The 9062-nt window shown below is 43.5% G+C and overlaps 1 pseudogene; it reads right to left on the bottom strand.

Annotated features, from left to right (window-relative positions):
- Window positions 1–8196: 8196 nt before the first annotated feature.
- On the bottom strand, window positions 8197–8315 carry LOC134946187 (5S ribosomal RNA; annotated as a pseudogene).
- Between the last annotated feature and the right edge of the window lie 747 nt (window positions 8316–9062).

The following is a 9062-nucleotide window of genomic DNA, read 5'->3' as shown; positions in this document are numbered from 1 at the left end:
CGTGACACCACAAACACACACGACACCTTACACACACACACGCGCGTGTACGTACACGCGCAATACCTGACACACACGCACGCATGACACCTGACACACACACAGACACGTGTACGTACACGTGCGACACCTGACACACACGCACATGTACGTACACGCACGACACCTGACACACACATGTACGTACATGTGGAACACCTGACACACACACACGTGTACGTACATGCACGATACCTGACACACACACACACACGTGTACGTACATGCGCGACACCTGACACACACACGTGTACATACACGCGTGACACCACACAAGACACCTCACACACACACACACACACACCTGCGACACACCTGAGTCACATGTACATACACGCGCGACCCCTGACGAGCACGCACACACGTGTATGTACACACGACACCTGATATGAGCGCGCACACACGCGCGACACCTGACACGCGCGACACCTAACACGTACACACGTGTGTACGAGTGACACCTGACACACACACACGTGTGTACGAGCGACACCTGACACACACGTGTACGTACACGCGCGACACCTGACACACACACACACACGTGTGTGTACATGCGCGACACCTGACACACATGTGTATGCGTGACACCTGACACACACACGTGTACGTACAAGCGCGACACCTGACACACACACGTGTACGTACAAGCGCGACACCTGACACACACACGTGTACGTACACGTGTAACACCTGACACACACACGTGTACGTACACGCGTGACACCTGACACACACACGTGTACGTACAAGCGCGACACCTCACACGCGCGTGTACGTACACGCGTGACACCTGACACACACACACGTGCGACACCTGACACACACATACGTGTAGGTACACGCGTGACACCTGACACACACACACAGACACATGTACGTACACACGTGACACCTGACACACACACGTGTTTGTACATGCGCGACACCTGACACACACACACACACGTGTACGTACATGCGCGACACCTGACATACACACGTGTACGTACACGCGTGACACCACACACACACGACACCTCATACACACGTGTATGTACACGTGCGACACCTGACACACTCACACGTGCGACACACCTGAGTCACATATACATACACGCGCGACCCCTGACGAGCACGCACACACGTGTACGTACACACGACACCTGATGTGCGCGCGCACACGCGCGACACCTGACACACACACACACACACGCGCGACACCTAACACGTACACGCGTGACACAAGTGTGTGTGTTCAAAAAGCAATGCAATTTCGATCATTAAGGCTGACGCCTTAATGGACGTGTTCCTTGCGCAATACAGATATGGTATGCCATCACAGCCTGTGAATTAGCAGCTCCACCATTGTGTGAGTGACAGCAATCTCACTCTGTGAGAGTGCTGAATCTGCACTTACCCACAGGCTGTGATGGCATACCATATCTGTATTGCGCAAGGAACACGTCCATTAAGGCGTCAGCCTTAATGATCGGAATATCATTGCGTTTTGGAGTTTGAGTGGAAGAGTTACAACAGGTTTCTGAAATTTCGATCATGTCTAAGAAGCCTTAATGGGACATGTGAAACCGTAAGGTTTTTTGTCTATGGAATATATATATATATATATACACACACACACACACACACACACACACACACACACACACACGTGTATTGCATGCCCATGGCGTCTTTAAAATAGAGAGAGTGCCCAGTAAATGGAATGTATATACATACACATATTATGTGTGTGTGTGTGTGTGTGTGTGTGTGTGTGTGTGTGTATAAAAAAAATCTATATACAGTATGACACACAAATATACATGCATAACACACCACACACACTGTACATACATATAAACACTCAGAAAAACACGCACACAAACTGTACCCCAGGCTGAGAGGAGGAGACTGGTGGCCGCCTGGTCCTTGTATATCAGGTGATCATGCACAACAGAGAAGAAGCTGCTGTCTCTCTGAGCATGCACAGCCGCTCCCGGCCGGGATACAGTGTTCTGTGCAGAGAGCTCTGACTAATAGAGCTCCCTGCAACAGCAGGTTTGTATTGAGATGGAGACAAAGCTGTCTCCGTCTCTGAAAACAAGAATTTGCCCTAACAAGGGGGGTTTCTGGGTACTCAGAACCCCCCCTGCGTGCGCCACTATATTTGTCTACATGATTTTTTTCCAAAAAACAAACAAAAAAACAAACAAACAAACAAACAAACAAACAAACAAACAAACATGGCACAGCAACAAACCCCTGCCAGTACAAAAAAAGGAAGACAGTACCCATTAGTCAAGCTACTGCCCATCAAACACAAAAAGAGACTGGTGTCATGACCCTGCCTGAGTGGATGTTGTTCAGTGCTCGGTCTGCAAACTGACCTTCGAGGGCTCTGCCCAGTGGTATCTGGTTCCTGGGCAGGGGTAGGGGGTTGGCCAGGTGTTGGTTCCTCCCTGACACTGTGGGCAAGGAGGCCAGCGATGGTCTGTATGCCTTGGCCAATTGTGGTGTTTAATTGGCCAATTGTGGTGTTCAATTGTTGCACCAAGGAGGTGAGGTCGGCCATACCTTGGCGAACACAGGTGGTCATGTCAGTGAGCCGAAAGGACATCTCACATAACTCCCGGGTCATCACATCATGGAATTTGGTGTTGATAACTCCATGACTGGCTATTTCACTAAGAATCGCCGGGAGAGAGTGTTGGGTGGGGGGGCTGGGCAGATGGAAGTTCCTGTCCCACATTGGAGGTGTCACTACCTCCCTCCGCATCAGCCTCAGTGAGATGCCCCTCCTGTGACTCTCTGAGCTGCCCTTCCTGTGCTGTGTTTGGGAAAAAAAAAAAGAAAATTAGAAATACTCTCAATTAAGACAATTATACAGGAAACACTTTACAATATATGTTTAGAAACTTACCTGTCAAGTCATGTGGCCATAGCATGTCAGGTGTGTCAGTGTCCATTTGTGACACACCTGCCACTTCCTCATAGGACACACAGACCATCGCTTGCTCCTCTAGATCTGTATACTTCACAGTCTCGGGGGCTGGCCCTCCCACTGTTGCCCTCGAAGCATTCCAGTTTGCAGCCCTTTTCTGCTTCAGGCGGAACTTGAAGTTGGCCCAGCTACATATGTTTATTTGTTTTGGGGAAAGTAGAGTAAATTAAATGTAAGTAAATGTGAAGCATACTTTTTTTTAGACATGTCGTGGTTTGGGTTGCTATAGGCAACCTTACTTGAAAAATGTTGCTTAAATCTGAGTTAATACAAACTATAGAGTTTGTCATTGTGTCTCATTATGTACTTACTGTCTTTGGACTTCATGGGGTGTGCGGACAATTGGGCCATCCTCATTAATCCGGTCAGTTATTTCTCTCAAGATACAGTCTTTTGCAGCAGCACCCATGTTTTTGTTCCCAAAATGGATATTATCAATGGCTTGTGGGACCAAAATACCCAACTCCCTCCTTGTGAATGGGGACTGACGGTTTCTCTTTTTGGCTGCTGACTGAAGCTTCATCCTGCAAATTGTCGCCACCTTCCTCTTCAGTTTGTTGTTGGCTTTGCTGTGTTTGGGTATTGTGACCAGACTCTTCATCAGTTTGGCCCACATCTTCCTTAGGCAGGGCCCTCACACCAGCCTCTTGACTTGTTTGTGGGACAAGAGATGGGTGTTATTGACTACTGGGTCCTGATACTTCTTCCTCTGCAAGGGCAGGTGTTTGTGCCATACACTGTTGTTGCAGCCTTCTTCTCCTGGCTATCATTTCTTGCATCTGCTGATGCAATAGGTTGATCTCTACAGTGATCTGTGCTGTCTCTGGATCAGGATCCATGATAGTGATAGGATGTGCGTATGGATCTGTGATGTATTTTTATACCTGCATATGCAAAACATTGCTGTAAAGCGCATAGGTGATGCATACACAATTGGTCAACGTACTTTAATTGCATACACTATTTAAACAAGTTCCATGTGGCCCGTGTTTTTTTGGTTGTATGCAGGAGTTGCAGAGGAGAGAGAGTGAGTGAGAAAGAGAGGGAGGAAGGAAGAAGAGGAAGAGAAGGAGTGCTTTAAACTTGGGTGAGAGGTAAGATATGTTTAAGTCTGCTTCCACCATTTTGCGTTGCGGTTATTTATTGTCTTGCGGACGCACGGCATTTATTTTTTTTATTTTTTTAGTGTTAGAATATTAATGTATAGTCTGACATTTGTGGTGGTGATGTCCTTCATTGTAATTGGAATCTGTTTTCCTTTATTCTAATTGGACCAACAGTATATTTATATTTGCAGGTACAGTAAGTATATGCATGTTCTTTGGTGTGTTTTGGGTGGTTGGGTGTAGTATTCTGTGAGTATGCTTCTTATTCTTGTGTCACTTTTCCTTCTCCTGGGATCAACCTTTTTTTGTTTATTTTGCCAAAGTAGGCTTGTTTTATTTTCTTCAGGCCTTTTGCCTTATTTTTGTACCTTCTTATCTATATTTGCTGGTAAGTATATGCATGTTCTTTGGTGTGTTTTGGGAGGTTGGGAGTAGTATTCTGTGAGTATGCTTCATATTCTTGTGTCGCTTTTCCTTCTCCAGGGATAACTTGTATTTGTTTTTTCGTGCCAAAGTAGGCTTTTTTTGTTCTCTTCTGGCCTTTTGCCTTTTTGAGGCCCTTCATACCTATATCTGCTGGTAAGTATATGCATGTTCTTTGGTGTGTTTTGGGTGGTGGGGTGTAGTATTCTGTGAGTATGCTTCTTATTCTTGTGTCACTTTTCCTTCTCCGGGGATCAGTTGTATTTGTTTTTTCGTGCTAAAGTAGGCTTTTTTTGTTCTCTTCTGGCCTTTTGCCTTTTTGAGGCCCTTCATACCTATATCTGCTGGTAAGTATATGCATGCTCTTTGGTGTGTTTTGGGTGGTGGGGTGTAGTATTCTGTGAGCATGCTTCTTATTCTTGTGTCACTTTTCCTTCTCCAGGGATCAATTGTATTTGTTTTTTTCATGTCAAAGTAGGCTTTTTTTGTTCTTTTCTGGCCTTTTGCCTTTTTGAGGCCCTTCATACCTATATCTGCTGGTAAGTATATGCATGTTCTTTGGTGTGTTTTTGGTGGTGGGGTGTTGGCTCATTTTTTAGTTTATAGTTACCCATGTAAGTATATTTGTGTGTTAATTGTATGTTTAAGGTAAGTATATGCATGTTAAGTGTGTTTTTTTAGTGTTATTTGTATTTGTTGTTTAAGCATCCATTTTGTTTGTCTTTTTTTGGCTAATTATTATAATTTCTTGCCTCATGGTGTCCTATATTTAGATATGGATTATGAGATTGAAGTAAGTGTTTTTAGATGAAGTACATATTTACATGTTGTCATTTTTTAAACACATTGGATGTTGTATTGATACAATTTTTGTTCATTTTCAAGATGCTGGTTGCCACATATCTAGCCTCCAAAGCCATCCAACCCCAACCTGCCCCTCATCCTTGAAGGCAACGGAGGCATGCAAGGCCTAGTATTTTCCTTACCCATCACCCTATTTGGTATGCCAGAAGATGAGGTTGTGCGCCACTACAGACTGCCCCCTCATGTCATCCTAGAAACTCTCTCAATAATAGAGAGTGATCTAGAGAGTTCAATTCAGCATCCTACAGCAATACCAGCACTGACAAAATTCCTTTCTGTGTTACATTTCTGTGCCATGGGTTCCTATCAGCACGTGGTTGGGGTGCTGGTAGGCATATCCCAGTTGGCATTTTTAAAATTCTAAGGGTGCGTAATTGCATCATTTTTTAAGAGAGTGAAGCAGTTCATATCAATGATATTGGATGTTGGGTACCTAGCTGTGTTGAAGCAGCATTTCCAGGAAGGGGGTAGTCGCTTCCCACATGTTATTGGGGTTGTGGATGGGACACATGTTCAACTTGTGGCACCAAAACATAATGAGGAAATCTATAGGAACAGGAAATTGTTCCACTCTCTCAATGTAATGGTTGTTTGTGGCCCATCCCTCCAGATCTTTTCCCTGAACACCAAGTACCCAGGCAGTGCACATGATGCCCACGTCATTAGGCTATCAGGGATATGGCAAAGATTAAGAATGATGGATGGCCAAGAAACGTGGCTATTGGGCTAGTTGTATTGGCATCATGTAGTAAAGAGGTTTTTTTAATGTGATGTTGGTGAAATTTTATACTTATGATTGTATTGTGTTTTTACAGGAGATCAAGGCTCATGACTCCTTGCAGCACACCTAGGCCGGGGCCACACATGGCATTTAATACCACGCTTACAGCCACTAGGCAGCTGGTGGAGCGCACAATTGGCATACTGAAAGGATGCTTCCGTGTGCTCCACGCACTGGTGGCGACCTCATGTATTCGCCGGAAATGGTAAGTAAAATTGTGTTCCTGTTTGCAATCCTGCACAATATTGCTGTGAGGAGTCGTGTGGAGCTTCCTCAAACTGAGGAATTGCCCAGAGAGGATGAGGAGCCAGGAGTTGGGCGGACAATGATATGGGGCATGGAGGCCCAGCGTGAACATGCCGTTAGGGCAAGAATAGTGCACCAGTATTTCAGGTATGCTTATGTACTGAACACATTATAAAATTGTTTATGGTAGTATTGATATTTTAAATGGTGGCCGGTTTAACATATGTGACTCCAGCTTTGAGGACTAAAATTAAAACATTTTTCTGGCATACATTTTAAATAAATGGGTGATATTAATGGGTGATGTGTATGTGTTTTGAGTAGTAAATTAAATTACTGTGAACTTGTTAGGTCTGTAAATGTCCATTGAACAACAGTATTGTTGTGTGGTTATTATATATATATATATATATATATATAGAGGGAAAACAGGGATAAATAATGTGCCACTTGTGATACAGACAGATATGTTATTAGAGTGAAATTTGGCAATCTTGAATGACACTCCCCTGTGTATCTCATGGGGCGTCAGCTGGATCCTTCAAATAAGTACAGGGATGGTGACTCCCTGAATGAGATTTGTTAAAAAAGGGGGGGATGAAGGATATATAGTGACCAAGGTGTCAGTATAAGTATATAGTTGCCAATTTTAATAAATTAAAAGGTATTTATTCACGTACAATTACAAATATAAGAAACATCTAAAAAAATGGGACAATGATAAAACACAACTGAACTAAAAGCACTTAAATGAATTATATAAAACTACAATAAAAGCAAGTTTAAGAATTTTTTCTTATCTTAAATGAGGTAGGTGAAGGTTACCAACGCGTTTCGTCTGATGAGACTTCTTCAAAGGGTAAGGGTACAATGGACCTGTGAGTCTATTTAATGCAGTTATAGCCTGGTGGGAGGGTCCTATCTTAACAGGGAGTCATGTGATACAATCAAGTGTGAAATACAGTTAGTCTATTTATAATGCAGTCTGAAAGATACCAGTCTATTAGAAATCCTATGCCAGTGAAAACGATTTGGTCTGAGCAAATTTTGAGAAGTTAAACAGGGTAAAAAGTCTATTTGTAGTATAAGCGCGGCACTTCCGCCACACTTCCGGTGACGGAGGCCACGATACGTCACTTCCGCCCCACTTCCGCTACCGTCTGCGCATGCGCCCGCGCCGGTGCAATGTCATTGTTTGATCCTCACAGCTGCCTTGTCAACCAGGGAATAGAGAGTCTTATAATGTGTCCTCTCCCGGCGGCCATGTTTGGTGGGATTTTGTCTATTGCTTTTCAGGTGTTCGTGGCCATTTTCTAGTAGTTTGTCTGGCCCAGCATTAGTCTGGTAACCGTGGTGATCGTTCCACATGAAAAATAGAGATATATAGTATCAGGGATCACTTCAAAATCATATAATGACATCTTCCAAGTGGTGGTAGCATAATATCTCATATTGTTAGGACAAGTGCAAGTGCTTATTGAAAAAAAAAAAAAAGAGAATTTTTTATAACTAGCAGTATTTCATAAAGTGCTTGTGCATTGAGTGTGCTATTTTTCAGGGATGGCTCTAAATACTGTATATTAAAAGTGCGCAGAAATATTTAAGATGTTAAAGTGGCAGTGTTATTATAGTGCATAGTGTATTTAATGATAAATACCTCAGTGCAGTATATAGCAGTATTTAAATGGTTCGTGATATTATATACTAAATACAGATAGATTGTTTACCTTTCTCAGGCCTCTATGAATTACTGTATCATACAGTACCTGATCTTCCCAGATGGTCTCCCCTACTGGTACTGATCAGGCCCAGTGCTGCTTGGCTTCCAAGATCAGGCGTGTTTGGGCATTTCCAGCGTGGTATGACTGTAGCTACGTTGTGCCTTTACGGATTCACACTCTACACTTAGTGACATAGATTGATTTTATACACAACTTAGGTGATTTAAAGTGACTAGTGAAGTGAGATGGTGGGGGGAGAGGGGTATGGGGGAGAGGGAGGGGGAAAGGAAAGGGAGGGGGGGCGGGGTTGTTAGGAGATGGAAGTGGGATGGAAGGGTGGGACGGAGGGAACGGGGACAAAATATGTGGGATGGCATAGATGGGGGTAAGGGTGCAGGTATTATGCACTATATATCAATGAACAGAGTACCGAGGGGCCTTAGACTACTGAAACAACCCACATTTGGCAACCAAGAGGGAACATTTATGGAAAAATGGGACAAAATACTACACACCTGTTCTATAGACTTAATGAAACTCCTAATCGATGAAAAGAAACAATCTCTCTCATCCCTAGAGACTGACATTAAACTGAAGGAGAGAGAACTTGAACCTTTTAAAGATAAGGAGGACTAAAAAATTAATGAATCAGTATTGAACAAGAAAATGGAGCACATAGAGGCAGAGGTGATCAAAGGAAAATAAAAAAAAGTTCCAAAGGTACATAAATGACTATGAACAAGGGAGAGTTAAAAATTGGAGTAGGTTCAACTCCCACAGACAGTCGGACCAAAGGACGGACAGAGGAAATTGGAAAACCATCACTTCAAGGACTAACGCCACACAAAACAATAATAAAAACACTCCTAATAGCAGTCTGAAAACATCCAACAGATTTT

Source organism: Pseudophryne corroboree, chromosome 7 (genome assembly GCF_028390025.1).
Source record: "Pseudophryne corroboree isolate aPseCor3 chromosome 7, aPseCor3.hap2, whole genome shotgun sequence".
Taxonomy (NCBI): domain Eukaryota; kingdom Metazoa; phylum Chordata; class Amphibia; order Anura; family Myobatrachidae; genus Pseudophryne; species Pseudophryne corroboree.
This window is presented reverse-complemented; position numbering and strand designations above follow the sequence as displayed.